This window comes from Larus michahellis, chromosome 2, assembly GCF_964199755.1.
Source record: "Larus michahellis chromosome 2, bLarMic1.1, whole genome shotgun sequence".
Classification (NCBI taxonomy): domain Eukaryota; kingdom Metazoa; phylum Chordata; class Aves; order Charadriiformes; family Laridae; genus Larus; species Larus michahellis.
The window spans coordinates 130,766,258-130,782,068 of NC_133897.1; the positions used below are offsets into that span (position 1 = coordinate 130,766,258).

The following is a 15,811-nucleotide window of genomic DNA, read 5'->3' on the forward strand; positions in this document are numbered from 1 at the left end:
GGGAGAAGGCAAGCGCCCTGATGTATTGTTCCCCTGCCGAATTGATATGCTAATTCCCCTTGTGAGGGCATCACAAAGAACACCTTGCACTTCTGAAAGACTTTTGTGTCCTGGCCGGAGAAGTTTATTATCAACTAATTAGCAACAACTTCTAGCAATGAGTTGGGTTACATTTTCATAAGCTTTGAACAAACATCCTGAGCTGCGTTGTGTCAGGATGATGGGCTTGCTGAGGAAAATAGAGTCCTAAATCAGGGAATGAGCTTTAATAATTAGCGCCTGCTATATATGGAGCCTCTGTCGACGTAGGTCTTCTTCCGAGGCGTTTGATTCACGTCGCTTCCAGGCTTTGCAAAGGACCATGACAAGCGCTCTACAAAACAAAATCTTACTCAGGGATGACTAGCCATTTTTTTCCTCACATTAAGGCTCTTTTCTTGCAACCGAAGAGTATTTTAGACTACCCCGATAACGCACCAAGGATAATCAGTATATGAAGAGGTTCAATACAACTAAGCATTTTCATATAAAATATTTAGAGAGCCTTGTTGTAGGCAGTCTAGCACTTCAAATATAAAAGTCGTCTGGGAAAAGGGAAGGTTATATTTGAAATGACAGAAAGAAAACACCTTTAGATTTCACAGGGGGTTGGGGTTTTTTTTTGTTTATTTTTAATTTCTTGTTACTCATGCTACAGTCTTTCCAAAGGAGGAGGAACTGGTCTCAGGACCAGGTTAGCTAAATCCTCTTTCTATAGACTGCTTCTGTCTCTAGAAGCAAAAGGGTATGCTCTTTCCTTGGTTTAAAGTGAAACTAGGAAAAAAACAAGAGGACTTTTTTGTTATCACTGTAGTAAGCGTTAGTTATTTTCTTCGTGTCTTCGTGCAATCAGAATAGAGCAGAAACAAACCTCTGAATCTAAGGGCATTCTAAGCTTTACCGATAATTTTTATTCACTGTAAACAACATACTTACAGCTTCACATTATATTGTGGGTCTTTGGCTTTTGAGGTGTGGGTTTTGGCGTGGGTGGGGGGTGTCACATTGCAGCTCAAATCAGTACTAGGTTGATTTTGCAGTTTATACGTGGATCTCCAGCGTGGCCTTCCTGAACCTGCCCTGGTCCTGCGGAGAGCTCTGAGGAAGCTGCCAGCCTTGGGCCCGTTTAAATACACCGGTTATTGGGATGCAGGAGAAAGCAGCTCGGCGTGGCCGCTTTTGAAATTCACCTTATCCTTTGATATTCAATTCATTTAATGGGTAAACACACTCTCCATCACTCCGTCTCTTTCTGTCCCCTTCTCCAAGCGATTTCATTTGTTTAAAATCCTAAAAGGTGGTATAAGGTCTTATTGAAACCCAGTAACGTAAGGGGTGGGAGTGGATTAGATTCCTTCATTTCCTTTCGGTAATCCTAAATGCAGCTATCTCTGGTTCTTTAATCTCCTCTAGAGTCGGATTACCACCCATTTGAGCGAGTGCAGCTGGAATTAGGAGATGACAAGGATGCAAAGAAAGTGCCAAGAACTCCTGAGGTGACCGAGATGTCGGGGTGGCCCCGGCCCCCCGCAGCCCCCTCCCTGGGGTCCCCCGGGGCCGCCGGTCTCCGGGTGGCAGAGCGGGACGGCGGAGGGTGGCCCTGGGCCGGGCGGTGCCCACCGGGCCCCGGCGCCGACCTGCCTTTATTCTCGCTGGAGCTTCACATCGGCAAGGGCCATCGCTGGCTCGCTTTGGCGCTTCATTTGCCTCATGACAGGCTTCTGCCAACCCTGCGGGTTGTAGCCTTTGACATGGCTATGCTAGCCACACTCTGTCACACATGTATGTGTGTGTATATGTATATGTGTGTGTATATATATATATACACACAAATTTTGCATATACATATGTATATGTGTGTATATATATATATACACGCACATGGATGTTCCTGTACTGCCTAGAAGAAAGAACGGACATAAAATAGCCGCTGAAATGTGGAGCGAGTACAGCCATGCTTACGCCTTTCTCTGTCCACCTGGAAAAAGTAACCCCGCATGAAAACACATGTATGTGTGTGCGGTTACGTTTTTAAAAAATCCCTCATATTGGATTGAAATGGAATATGCCACCATGTATATTTAAGATTAAAGCTTTATTTTGAAAGGCCTATAATCCTTTCAAGGAGATTTTGTTGATATAAGACTTCATTGGAAGTAATTGTGGATTGTACAGCTCTGACCTTTGCAGGAAGCAGGGTGCAGGTCTGCACAGCTGAGAAATACGGTGCATCAATTTCTTGTGAAGCCCCTGCAGCACCAGCTAAGTGTACAAGTTCAGGAATTTATTTAAAAGGTTACAATTAGTGGTTCAGTCCTCAAAGCTGGGGACGTGGTATTTTTATATTGAATGGAATACATGATTTAATTATACTTTAAAAAAAAATCGCAAAACAAAAAAAAAAATTAAGGACAGGCCTTCTATACAAATTGGAGGCAGCTAAATGCTCTTTTGTGCCTGCAGCTCTAAGGAGGCTGTGATGCATGTGAAGGAAAGTGACTGACTTAACTCATTGGGATTCAGGGAACGACCTGCCCTCTTTTGAAAAAAAAAAAAAAAAAAGAAGAAGAAAAGTAAGTGTGTATGTGTGTGTGCGTGTTCGTGTTCGTGTGTGTGTGAGAGAGAGAGAGAGGGAGAGAGGGAGAGAGGGAGAGGAGGGGGAGACTCACACAGAGTCCTGCTTTGCTGAGCTGAGAGCTGCTGGTTCCCAAGCAGAAAGTATTAGGAGAAACACAGCATCTTGTCTCTTTGCTGCATTTACACAATGAAATCACTTCTATTTTTATTCCTGCTAACCGGCCGTTTTTGCTGGCATCCACTCCGAGACATGGACGATGGGAACAAAAAAGTACTTTAAAAAAAAAAAAAAAACAGGCAAAAAACAAAAGAGAAAAAAAAAGAAAGAACAAACCAAACCAACCACGCTGGGATGAGGATTACTCACTTTAGCGCTGGCAGTAAGTACGAAATCTCTTGCTGCGTTTCAGAGCGATAGTGAGAGGCTGTTGTGATTGAGGATGGGGTTGTTCGGGTTTGGTTTGGTTCTTTGTTGTTCCCTCTCTCTTTTCTTTTTTTTTTTTTTTTTAAATATCATCCCCTCCTTATCAGCCTTCTGCCGACTTACTTAGATGAGAAAATAAAGCCACCAGGGGAGGGAGAGCGGCGGGCGGCGGAGCGGAGCGGAGCGGAGCGCGGCGCGGCGTGGAGACAGGGCAGCAGCCGGGGCTGCGGGGTTCCCGCGGGCGCGGAGGAATGCCCGGTGCCGGCGGTGCGGGGGGCAGGGGGCTATTTTCAATTTGTGGTCTTAGCCGGGCTGAAAATGCATTTTTCTGGCGCGGGGGTGTGCTCGCTTGTGTGTGTATGGGCACATCCTCAGGCAGCGTGGTCCTGCTCGAGTGTCTTTGGTGCAACGTGAGTCCGCCCAGCTTGAAGGAATGCGGTGGTCAAAACAGCTTTCCAGCTGGTTTGGTTTTTTGGGATTTCCCACACACACACACCCCCCAAGCCCCCCCAGGTGTACATGTGATAGCGGTACTTTTCCCTGTCAGGATTTAATTTAAATAAACTAAGACCAAAACTGCCTCCCTCTCGCCTAGCCTAGTCTCTCTTCTCCCCCCTCCCCTTCCTCCTTTCTTTCTTTACTTCTGTGTGAGCGCTCCTGGGAAAGCGGATCGGTTAGAGAGGAAGGCTTTTGAAATAGTGGGGGAAAGTGTAAGAGAATTCAGAGGGTCCGGGCTTTCTTTGTGTGGTGCTGAAGCCGCGGAGCTGCTTTGTGCTTTGGAAGGAGAAAATGGCGAGTCCTATTGTGTTTAGGCCATTTTCTTCCGGTACAAGGGTTTTCCCCCAAATCCTAAATACTTCAGGGCTCTTTTGAAAGAAGTCTCCCAGCCCACGAAGTGTGAATGGCTGCAGGTCTGCCTTTTCCCCAGCCGGTAGTACCTCACATTTGAGAGAGCCCACACATTTCTCTTCTCAGGGCTAGTGCACAAATTCTAAAGCTGCTGTCTTCAGAGCCTCTGCAACTCTGCAGAGCAGCAATCTCAGCTTCTCTTAGCCCGCGTTACTCAGTTTAGGAGAGCAGGTTATGAGAAGAGAGGGGACCGAAGAAATAATAATCCGAGACCTCTCCTTGCTTTAAAACGCTAGGAAGGAGAAACATTAACCGATTGGGGGGAGGGGGGGAAAAGCATCTGAGAAAAGAGTCGCGAGCCGTTAAGCGACAGTCTGACTTTTCCACTAAATTATTTAAACTTTATGTATATATACGTGTGTGTGAGTGTGTGTGTATGTATGTGCATATGAATGTAGACACATAGCAAGAAAGAACTTTAGGCTCGGAAAGAGGTTCTATACGCATAACGTGAGGTTTCAGAGCATATTTAACCATTGTGTGCAAGTTATTCCCGCTGTAACATGCAATGAAAAAGATAGTTTGCAACGCTGTCAGTTCTTTTCAGGTCAGCCGGTAGGTAGGTACCACTTACCGAAAACCGCGTCTGAATTTCCGCTTTAATCCGTTTAAGGAAACAAATGAGAGTCCGAGGTTTAAAGACCGGTGTCCGATATTAACCGCTTTTCATTATAATGTGCGGCTTGCCCAGGCGCCAGTGATGAAAAACACTTTGAAACAGGCGAGCTATCAAATTAAACCCAAGAAAGGTAAATTCCTCCCCTACCTCTTTCCAAGGTGCTGAATTTAAATTAAAAAAAACCTATTACTATTAATAATAATAATAATAAAGGACAGGGGTGTTTAGAAGCGCCCCGGGACAGCCGGCCGGCTGCCCGGCCCCTCGGGGCGCGCAGTGCCGCGGGAGCAGCGCCGCGCCGCCGCCGCCCGGTCAGCACCATGGACAGGGGCCGGGTGGGCGGCCGGGGCCGGGCGGGGCCGGTGGTGGGGGTGATGATGGAGGTGACGGTGGAGGTGGTGGTCACCCCTGGAAAAAAGGGGGGTGAATTGGGCTGTCTGCCCCCTCAAAACGGCGAGGAACCGAGCTGGTCTGTCTTTCTTGGTTTGCCTTTCGCGTGGCTGCTCAAGTTTACACACAAAAGACTCGAGAAATGGCATTTATAATACTCCTGCTCTATTAAAATGCCATGCTAGTGTTTTCTCTTCTTACTGCCCGCAAAACAAGTAAAAGGATCTCTCCATTCTGCATACGGTTGCTTTTTTTTCCCCTTCAACTCCGAGCCAAAAATAAATCTACTGCTCGAATCGGCTGAATGACAGTGGTGTAAATTAAATTGATTTTATCAGTGACCAAGTTCCACAATTGGAAAAATTAAATGCCACTTTGACAGACAAGGATAATATGGAACAGATCTATAAAACAGCTCCTTTGAACAACAACAACATCAACCCAGCAGGAGCCTAGGTACTAGTGATCCCTTCTTCTTCATCCCGCTCCGTTATGTCACATCACTTAGTTTGCCTTTCTGCAGTACCAAAATGATTGAAACCATTGTTTGATGCAAAGGGACTAGCGATGATGAGTCATGGACTTTATGCCAGAGCAAAGGCAACACACATGGCTCTCAAGCAAATTTCTTTTTTTATTTTGATCACGCTGCTAATTGGACTCCCCTTTCAGCTGCACTTTGCGGCACTTCCAACCCACCCCACAGCTTCAGAACAGCTATCAGCAAACTCAGGGCTGAGCTCCGAGAATGACAAACCGCTCTGTCTCCACCTGAGAATTGCACAAACGCAACCTCGAAGTCCTTTAGCCAGGAAAAAAAACCCCACCGTACTTCTGTGCCTCCCGCCGGCCCTCCAAGGCGAGAGGAGGCCTTGAGCGACCTCCGCGCTCTCTGCCTGCCCGACCTCGGCCCAGCACGGCTCGGCCCGGCTCGGTTTGCTGCCCCCCCGCAGGGGCCTGCCTGCCGCAGAGGCACCGCGTAGAGGGCGGCGGGAGCCGGCTGTCCCCGCACGACTGGCCAGACGCTTCTGCTCGCTGCCCCGCCGGGACGGGCACACCGGGAACAAAGCCCGGGGGAGGCTCGGCCCGACCCGGCTCCGCTACTCTCCCGGCCCGGTGCCGGGCTTCGGGGTGGGACGGGCCGGCGGCTGGGGCGGCGCGGGGCCGGGGGACGCGGCGGTGCCGCAGTGAGGGGGGGGTGGGCTGCCGTGCGGGGAGGGTGGCCTCTGGGTGAGCTGGGGACCAGGCTTCTCTTCCTCGCTATGACTGTACAGATTCATGTGACATTGAGGTTGGGGAGGTGGGAGGAAGGCGCGGGGGGGGGGGGTGGGGGGAAGCGGGGGAGAGGACCCGGAGGGAAGGGGGAGGGTTGAACTTTCTGCCGGGCTCGGCTTTTCACACCTTTCTCTCCCCACGATGCGGGAGGACGTTTTGGGAGAGAGCGGCTCGGCGGGGTCCCCTCCGAGCAGGTCCCCCTCGACCTTGCAGGCACCCGGCCGGGCGGCGCGGGGCTGGGATTGTGCTGGGTTTCAAGGACACGGGAGATGATCAGGACTTCGGGAGCCAACATCTGCCTGGCTGGTGACGTCAGCAGCCCCGTGTAATCCTCTTGTACTGAAGGCAGATGCCTTATTTGTTTGGCTGGAGAGGCATTAATCCCTAATTCTGGAGCAGCAAGCGAGGGGGAGAGACCGGACCGCTTCCTACCCCCCGAAAGCAGCTAGCGGGGCTCTCCTCCTCTCCTGCGCTCTGCGGCTCCGGCTGGGCGGAGGAGCCGCCAGCCCTCGGCAGGTTTGACTATTTCCTTTTTTATTACTAGTTTTTTAATATTTGGAGTGGGTTCATAATTCTTATGTTTATTTGGATGCTCGGATTTCTCCCCTTGGATTTCACTCTCTGCTGTCGTATGCTCCTCAAGCTGAGAAAGAAGGGGGAACTGCTGTTTCGCCCCCCCTTCCATTTTTTTTTCCTTTTTTTTTCTTTTCTTTTTTTTTTTTTTTTTAAGCTTGCCCCTGTATTTGTTGCCCGAGGATTTTTGCAGCGGTGGGCAAGAAGGTTGCCCTCTACGGTTCCCCGCGGCTGACCGGTTCCCACCGCGCTGCAGAGACCCAGGCGCCCGCTCGCCCGGCGCTGCGGTGATGGGCGTTCCGCCTTGTGCCTCCTCGGCCGCGGAGCGAGCCGCCCCAGAGGCTCGGGTCTGGCCGGCCCCAGCTCCGCGTCAGTCCGTGTGGCCCCCCTTCCCTTCTTTCCCTTCCCTTCCTCCCCTTCCCCTTCCCTCCCCGCCCTTTCCCTGCTCTGACTCCCCCCTCTCTCCCTTTTGTCATTGGCAACCGCGCGGCGTGCGGGCTCCCGGCGCCCTTCCCTCCCCGCCTGCTTTTCCTTCCTTCCCCGCCTGCCTTTCTAACGCTCTCGCTTTGTCTGTTTTCCAGGCGGCCGCATGCAGGAGCTGCGGTGCCGAGGGGCCGGGGTGGGGGGCCGGAGCCGCCCGCCCAGCTTGCCCCCGGATGCCCCAGCAAGCTACGAGAAAGTCTTCGGGAAGCCCAGCTCGCCGCCGGAGCCCGGCCGCCGCCGCCGGCAGCCGCAGCGCAGCCCGCTTCGCCTCCTCTCTCTCTCCCGGGCCCTGGCGCCGAGGCAGAAGTCGAGGTCAGCCCCCCCGGTTCCAGGGGTCCGGCCGGGGTCGAGCCCGCAGGGCGATGCATGGTGCCCGGCCCCCCCGCTCCTCCCCGGCGTGCCATCGGCACCGAAAAGGAATGGTCCCCGTCCCGAGCGGTGAAAGATGGCAATAAGCGTAATAATAATAACAAAAAAAGCTTAGGCTGGTTTTTAATTTATTTTTTTTGTTATTGTTGTAACGACTTCACCCCTCATTTCCTCACTCGCCCAGTGCAGTGTAGGCAGGCCAGATGGGCTGCCCAGACCCTCCCGGGAAAGGGGCAGGTGCGAGTGAGTTAAATTTATTTTTTTTCGCTTTACAAAGAAAGATGACACGTCCTGCCCTTTCACTTTTCACCGCCGAAAGACCCCCTTTTCCCCCCGCCCCGGCCGAAAGGAGCGGGGATGCTCTGAGGGTGCGGGCTTCCCCCCGCCCGCGCCCGAGCGGAGCCGCAGGACCAGGCGGACCGAGGCAGCCGGAGACACACGGTCCCTCCCAGCCAGGGATGCCAAATCACAGACGTCGAGTCGCGGAGAGCCAATTCCTGCGTTTAAAATCACGCGAAGACGCTGGCGAAATTAAAGCAGTCGCCTGGAAGAGTGTAATAGGCACACGCTTAATTTTTTTAATTATTTTTTTTTTTATCCGTTAAATACATATTTAACAGCTTCCTGGGCGTTGCAAACAAGAGACGGGCTAGTAAGAAAACTCGAGCATGAATTGCATCCAGCCCAGGCCAGGATGGGACTAGGGCGGAGGGGAATTACCTCTTTCTTGTTTTTTTTTTCGGGGATCAGTTGCTATTCTGTTTCCAGAGAGAGAGAGAGAGAGAGGGAGCGCTCCATGGCTCTGACTCTCCGTGTTCACAGCGGACCTTGATTTAATGTCATACAATTAAGGCACGCGGTGAATGCCAAGAGCGGATCCTCAAGGCAGCATGAAAGATCTCGCTAGAACATAACATAATAATGACGCTAATAATAAAAATAATAGCAATAAATGAAAAAATCACCAAAAAAAAAGGGGGAGAGACAAAGCAATAAAGAGCTCCACAGCCTGTACTCACCTACGGAAACCGAGACTAAATAGGACTGGCGGACCGAACGGCTCAGCCCGGTGGAGAGGAGATGCCGCTGCCACGGGACGGGCGCCCGCTGGGGCAGCTGTCAGCAGCAGGTAACGGGGCCGTGGGGGAGTACTGGAGCGGTGCGGGAGCCGTGGTGGATTTTCAGGGTAGCGGTGACTCGACCTCTCGCTTTCCTGGGCTAAACCATGTAAAGTCGATTAATGGGAAATAAATACATTTTCTAATAATATCATCGCGAGGATTGTTCTTTGCGCATCGCCCAGCCGGTAGCTAGGAGTGCCCGCTCGGTAATGGCTCCTCCTCTTGCGGGGCTCCTCTGGAAGCCGAGGAATGTGGGCCCTGGGGCAGCGGAGTGGTGCGCGGGGGACAGCGGAGCAGTGCGCAGGGGGCAGCGCAGCAGCGTCTGCGCGGAGGGCCGGCAGAGCCATGTGCAGCGTTAGTGCTCTGGGGGTGGGGGGAGATATCGGCGGGACGGAGGGTGCACTACAGCAGAGCAATGTGCGGAGGGGCGGCGTGGGTGCGCGAAGAAGAGGAGTGTGCGGAGGTTGCGCGGGGAGGCGGGGAGGGGGGGAGTGGGGCACAGCGTAGGGGCACGGCAGGGGGAGCGCGATGCCGGAGGGCAGCGGAGCGGCGTGCGGGCTTTGTGCGCGGGGCCAGGCGCAAGGCGGCGGCTGACGGGCGCGGAGCGAGGTGGTGGCAGCGGGGCAGGATGTGCGGGGAAGGGCGGCGGGGGGGGGGGGCGGCGGTGGCAGCGCAGCCTGCGCGGGGGAGGTGCATGCGCGGCTAGGGCACCGGAGACGCGGCGGCGGTGGAGGCGGCCGGCGGTGGCAGGGCCACCTCGGCGGGGTGAGCGGAGGGTGCGGGGACGGGGAGGGGGGAGGCCGGGGCCCCCGCGCCGTCGGCGGCGGAAGCCTTTGTTCCGCGGGGCCTCGCCGGCGGCGGAACAAAGGAGCGGCGGGGCCGGGCCGGGGCCGGGCAGGGAGGGTGGGCCGCTGCCGGCGCTGTCCCTGGTGCTGGCGGGAGCGCGGTCCGCCTGGACCGCTGGCCCCCGGCCCGGCAGGCACGTCCCGGCGGCACCGGGTGGCCGAGGCTGGGGGAGTGTCTCCGGTGGAAGAAAAACCCTTCATCCCAGGGGGGTTGAAGCGCAGGGGGACAAGCGGCGGGAAGGGCAGGGGCGCGGAGGGGACAGGAAAGCGACTCGGCCTGTGCGCGGTGCAGTCTCGCTGCCCCGACGGCGTCCCCGGGCGGGCCCCCACAGCGCATCCCTCCCGGCGAGTCCGTCTCCGCTCTCCATCTGAAACAGCCGGGTTTGAAGCAGGTCCTCTGTCCCGCTCCCGTCCAGGCTTCGTCTGCGGTGACCTGCCGCGGCCTAATTCTGCTTCTGCCGTCTATCAAATGGTGGCCACAGCCAGCAAGGGCAGGGGATACTCTCAAACGCAACGCAAAACAACTGAGTAACAGTAATAACCACAAGAACACTAATGATAACAATACTATCCACCCGGCAGTCGGAGGGCTTTGCCCTCTTTCCTCTTGCGTTCTACAGACAATGCTGATCACAGTGGGGTTTGGTTCTTTTTGCCAGAGACTGGATTCCAGATCGAACTGGTCGCCCTTCTCTGCAAGGGGATAAAGGGGACAATTGCTGCCCTTTCCTCAGCCTCCAGCCTCTTCATCCCCTTGTAATCGTCCTTGTGTGGTCCAGTGGACAGATGAAGCACAAGGGCTATGCTACCTTTCCCCTCCAGCTCAGCTAAGGGGAGTCGAGCTGGGGGTCGAGTCTCTCTCAATGCGCTGCCTGCTCCTGCCATGCCACAGAGCTGTTCTCATTTCTTGCTTTGAGATACCTGTACCCATTTATACATCTACCTACACATGCATATGCACATTTATGTGTGTTTATCTATTCAGCCTCAGGTTGTCATAATTTCTGTTCATCATGGCTTCTTGCTTATATTTCTTTTGTAAGACCCAGAGCTTCGCAGGATCTCAGGGGAGCTGTGCAGGCAACAGAGAAAAGTCTGTCTTCACCTGCTCGTGTGTGAGCGAGGATGAGCTGCAGGCGCCATTGACCCTTACACAGGTAGAGAGCGGGGAGTGCTTTTAAGTGCAATGTGTCCTGGGCGACCTGAAGCACGCAGTTAAACTGTTTGCAGGATTACAAATGTGAGCTGACCACCCCTGCATCGAGATATTATGTCCGCCACAACGCACTTCCTTTTTTCTTCCTGGAAATTGATGCTAGAGGTTCACTATAAACATTATATTATTCCATAGCAAAAGAAACATAAAAATGTAAGTGAACCTGCCACTGCCAATTTCTCAATGTAGCCTTTAAAATATTTCTTAATGCTTGGAAGGAAATGGAACTTTCTTTGGAATAGATGGAGCTTTCTTTTGGAAAGCTTCCAGAGATAGGTAACCTTGCTGTCTTCTAAACTGCAGTGGCAATAACGACGGTGTTGATGATGATGTAGCACATAAAAAAACGGATGTAAGCAAGGTCTGAAGACCCAGGTGATGGACCATGCCACCCAGAGCCGTGCGCTTCCCCTTCTGATGTCATATTGCTGCCGCAGGAGTATTGAGGTTCTGGTGGCGGCGTCTGAAAGTAACCTGCATTTAATGTTCATCGCCTTCCTCTTCCTGCTCTGAAAACGGAACGAAAACCCTGCTCTCAGCAATTTTCCTCGGGGTAGCCTGATTTCCGAGACTAACCCAATCATGGCTTCCCAGGGGGGAGGAAAGGGGGAGCGCTGCCTGCCAGCCCCCTCTGCAGTTAGAACTGTTAAGACACACCACCATCATCACCACCACACCCGCCCCCCTTTTTGTTTGTTTTTTTATTTTATTTTATTTTATTTTATTTTATTTTATTTTATTTTATTTTATTTTATTTTATTTTATTTTAATTTTTCCTTCCTGAAGCGCCGCCCGCCCGGAGCGGCGGGGCCGGGCGGGCGGCGGGGGCGCAGCAGGACGCCCCCTGGCGGCCGCGCCCGGCCCCCAGCCCGGCCTCCGTGGCGCACCTCGAGGAACTTCCCAGTATGAAGAATTTAGAAGCAACGTTCCGAATCAAAAAATATCCTTAAGACGTTGAATGCAGTCCATTCTAAACCTGTGGGAGTGTAGAATGTGAAAGTTTATCTTTCCGTGCCTGCCCAGTGGAAATCAAGGCTGTCCTGCTCCTGTAAATTCAGTGCTGTAGAATATCAGATGTGACATGACAATGTGAAGGGAAACGGGTCACTACCTGCCTACTACAGCTGCTGAGGCAGTCTGGAGCATTAGTTTCACTCAGGGACAAACGGTTGTACCACAGCAAAGTCAGGGTATTGCTCAGTTACAGGGACAAGCCAGCTTTCTTCAGAAAGTTAAAACAAAGCCTTTAATTTAGCTTATGAATCAGGCTGATTCAATACTAATGTTTCATCTTGTTTCACCCGGCCTCCTGCATTCAAGGCAGCAGCGAAGAAAGGCGCAGAGCACAGGTAAGTCAGGCGATAAGCAAAGCAAGCCCTCCAGCAGAATGAGCTCTCTCCCACTGCATCCACCCCGCGGAGCCTGTTCCAGGAACAGGATCTTCCCCGATGCCACCGCTGAGAGACGCAGAGGAGAAGCATCACGTTCCGCGCTTCAAGGCCTGGTTCACGACTGCGACTGGCACAGTGCGGGAGAGCGGACGAGCCAGCTAGCCAGGTATGGCATGAGATTCATTTTCGCACTCTGCACAAGCCCCCTTACATTTCTTTTGTATTGCTTAGCTCTGCTGATATTGATAAATTACTGCAATAACTAAGGAGTGAGATAACAGAGATAGTAATTTGCAGTCTAACGTGAATTAATTCTCTCTTAATCAGGCACTGCTTTAATAGCATGGTGGGTATTAAGAGGACAGCACTTCTTAACATTAAATATTTGTGTGTCTGAAGTAGTCTTAAAAAAATCTGACTAGAGAAGTCCCACAATCAGAAAACAGGGAAGATATACAAAATTTGAAATACTCCATTACTATAAAATATTTGAAAATGTAACTTAAGGACAATTCAATTAGCACCAGGATGCTACCAAATTCACTTCATGTACTGTTCATGCTAAGGTTTGTTTATCATTTGCTGTGTTAAAATAATTCTGTTTATTAGGCAGTGAAAGTACAGGTCGCATGTTAAATAATATTAATTTAAACACACACTTAATACTCATGCAAAATTACTTCAAATCTAATCTAAGGTTGCAAACTCTGTCATAAACGATTCTTATGTAACTGTTGTGTACAAGAAAATACAAAATGAATTATTCTATTGACAGCAACTAACTAGTATACATTTAAACTGATCTTAATGAATGCAGCTGGTAAAGGAGTTAGTAAGCAAGGCAACAGCATTAATTTCTTAGCGATTTTAGCAGAGAATTACAGAATTCTTTGAAGACGTCTTTACAGCGCTTGGAACATGGGAAAACCTAACATACAAAGGTCTTCCCTATTTCAGAGGGTTATGACACACCACTGTGATATGTCATTTCATATAACCTGCGTAAAAGAACTGATCAGCCTTTTCTGAGCCTAAAACTTCTTCCACACACCATTCTGATATCACAAACTAGATCTATTCGAGGTACTTAAAGTATTTTTTGACCATTTAAAGATTTATTATTTGATTTACTGTATACATCCAGAGTACGAGGCAATCAACGGAGAAAATATTTTTTTTTAGTCAGCGTACAGGTCACTGTAAAAAGCTCTTACCTTCACACTATGGTTTTTCAAACCTAATTCAGAACTTTTTGCTGTTTGTTCTTTCTTTAGACCATATGTTCAATCTACTACTATTTGTGGATAAAATTAAAAGAGCAGCTGTGACAGGAAAACTAAAGGTACAGCCTTTACATTTTTTACTATGTACACTTCCAGGTAATCTGACAGACTGGGTGAAGTCCAATAAAAATCAAGGGCACAACTTCTTTCAAATTAGCAAAAGTGGGAGACTCCTATTAAATTGAACAAAATAATAATAATAAAAAAAGATGTTGCTGTCACTAATTAAAGCAATAATTAGTGAGATGTTGACCTATTTTAAAGATTAATAGTTCCACAGTTCCTCATCTCTCTTCTGGAGAGGATTCTAAAGGCCAATGAGAATAAATAATTTCCTTGAAAAGAGTGCCGAAACCTCAAAAGAAAACAGAAAAATCAGAGAGTTTTGCTTCTTTGCATTTCTTTTCCAATTCAAGCAATTTTGCATTTCAAGCAATCAAAATGTCAGATTCCCTGCCTTAGTCAAACCAATGAAACGAGGGACAGGATTCAGGTCACAAGTACTTAAGAAATACTTAAAAATCCTGACTTTTTAACCTGTCACGTAAGAAGAAAGAAGTGACAATTATATCGCGGTCAGTATAAAATCAAAACAACCTATGTGCCTGTTCAGACAGATCTTCTGCACTTAAACATTTACAAGCTTGATTTTAGCGAGCTTGACTTTTTAGCAGGATGTTGCGCTCTTAAGCAACGTTTAAACACACAGGATGAAGACTGGAAGGACATAGGGTGCAATACATGTTTGGAAAAGAATTCCATCCTTCCCTACATGAAGCCCTGATTTAAGATGGCGCTGCAGCACACAGTGCGGTCCCCAGCTGCACTCTGGCACCTGCAGTTCCGTACGGGGGTAAGAGCCCCCGTGTGCTCAGAGCCCCCACCCGACTGCCAGGACAGGGCAGACACTTTGGCACTGTTGAATCCATGTGAGCTGAAGGTTCATACTACTCACACATGTAAAGGGTACGACCAAGGCCGTGTAGTGCAGCCAATGAAATGCATCCACGGGCTTCCTAATACTATATACGCACAAAATAGAGCATTAATTCTGCATTAAGAGAAGAAACGCATAATAATAGCAGAGATGGCCCAGAAACACTTTTCCTGATCTATGAAAAACGTAGCACTTTTGGAATATCGTGTAAGAAAGAACAGAATGACTTTAAAGAGCAGGAATAAGAGAAATGGCATTAAATGTTGCATGAGAACGTGGAAGAGCACACTCTGGAATTAATGAACCTGTTTCATGTTGTAAGTTAGGACTATGAATGGCTGGAGGCAGTGGGAGGAAGAAGACTTGGGGTATCATTTGGTTGCATAATATCTGTATGCCAGCTGTGTGATATACACCGGGAAAAAAAAGGCCAGTGGGATGCTATTAGAGGAAATTATTTTATGCTATAACCCTAGGTGCAGGCAAGACTTCATTGGGAACGTTATGTACAGCCTCATCAGTCATGGTCAGGCAAAGGGCTGCCAAGACAGCAAAGAGGCTGAAGAACCTCTGGTCCGTCAGGAGATCACAAGAACTTGGTTTGTCAGCTCAGCAAAGTGAAGGCAGAGGGGAGGTATGATGGCTCTTCGCAAATACCCGAGAAGAAACAACACTGGGATAGGCAAAGAACTAATTGTACTGCAGGATGCTAGCACTAATGTTATCTTGAAAAAAAACCCCAACACCCTAATGTAAGCATAAAGGGAAGTAAATTCATAAGCAGCCTTTTCATAAGCTGGCAGAGGAGGAAAAAAACCTGATTTTAAGAGTGAGTAACTGAGTTCATTTACTAGGAAGATTATTCCTATCCTTTTTTCTAACATGTTGAAATCACAAAAAAAAATGAAGCAAAAAACCAGAACAGATCTCAGCCTGAATCAAGCAAGATATTTCACATGTATTTATATGCTCTGAATCTATGTCAGTTGCAAAATAAAAGGTTGTTGAGAAAGAGGGAATGAGAGAAAGAGACAAAGAGAAAGAAAGAGAGCAAGAACAAGAGAGAAAGGGGAAGAGACGGAGAGAAACAGGGAGAATCAAAGAGAAACAGGGAGAAACAGAGAAAGGGAAGGAAAGAGAAATATTTTCAAATAAAAGAAAGTGTTCCAAACACGGTGTTTAAATCCATTAATTCAAGGCATTTTTGAATTGGGTAATTTATCAAAATGTACTGTTTCACCATGTTTCAAAGAATCAGCATTTTTTTTCCTTAAAAAGTTACTAAAAAATCCTAAATGCACTGCTATACAAATAACCCGCTTTCTTCTTTGAAGTGTTCCCTCAGTCTTTATGCAAAACT

General features: G+C 49.6%; 1 long non-coding RNA gene across 1 annotated transcript in view; it reads right to left on the reverse strand.

The window, feature by feature from the left end:
* LOC141738427 (uncharacterized) overlaps positions 1–4,726 on the reverse strand; it is a 235,301-nt gene extending 230,575 nt beyond the window's left edge. The window contains exon 1 of the long non-coding RNA XR_012585389.1: positions 4,524–4,726. This is a non-coding gene — a long non-coding RNA (uncharacterized LOC141738427). The remainder of the gene's footprint in view (positions 1–4,523) is intronic.
* Between the last annotated feature and the right edge of the window lie 11,085 nt (positions 4,727–15,811).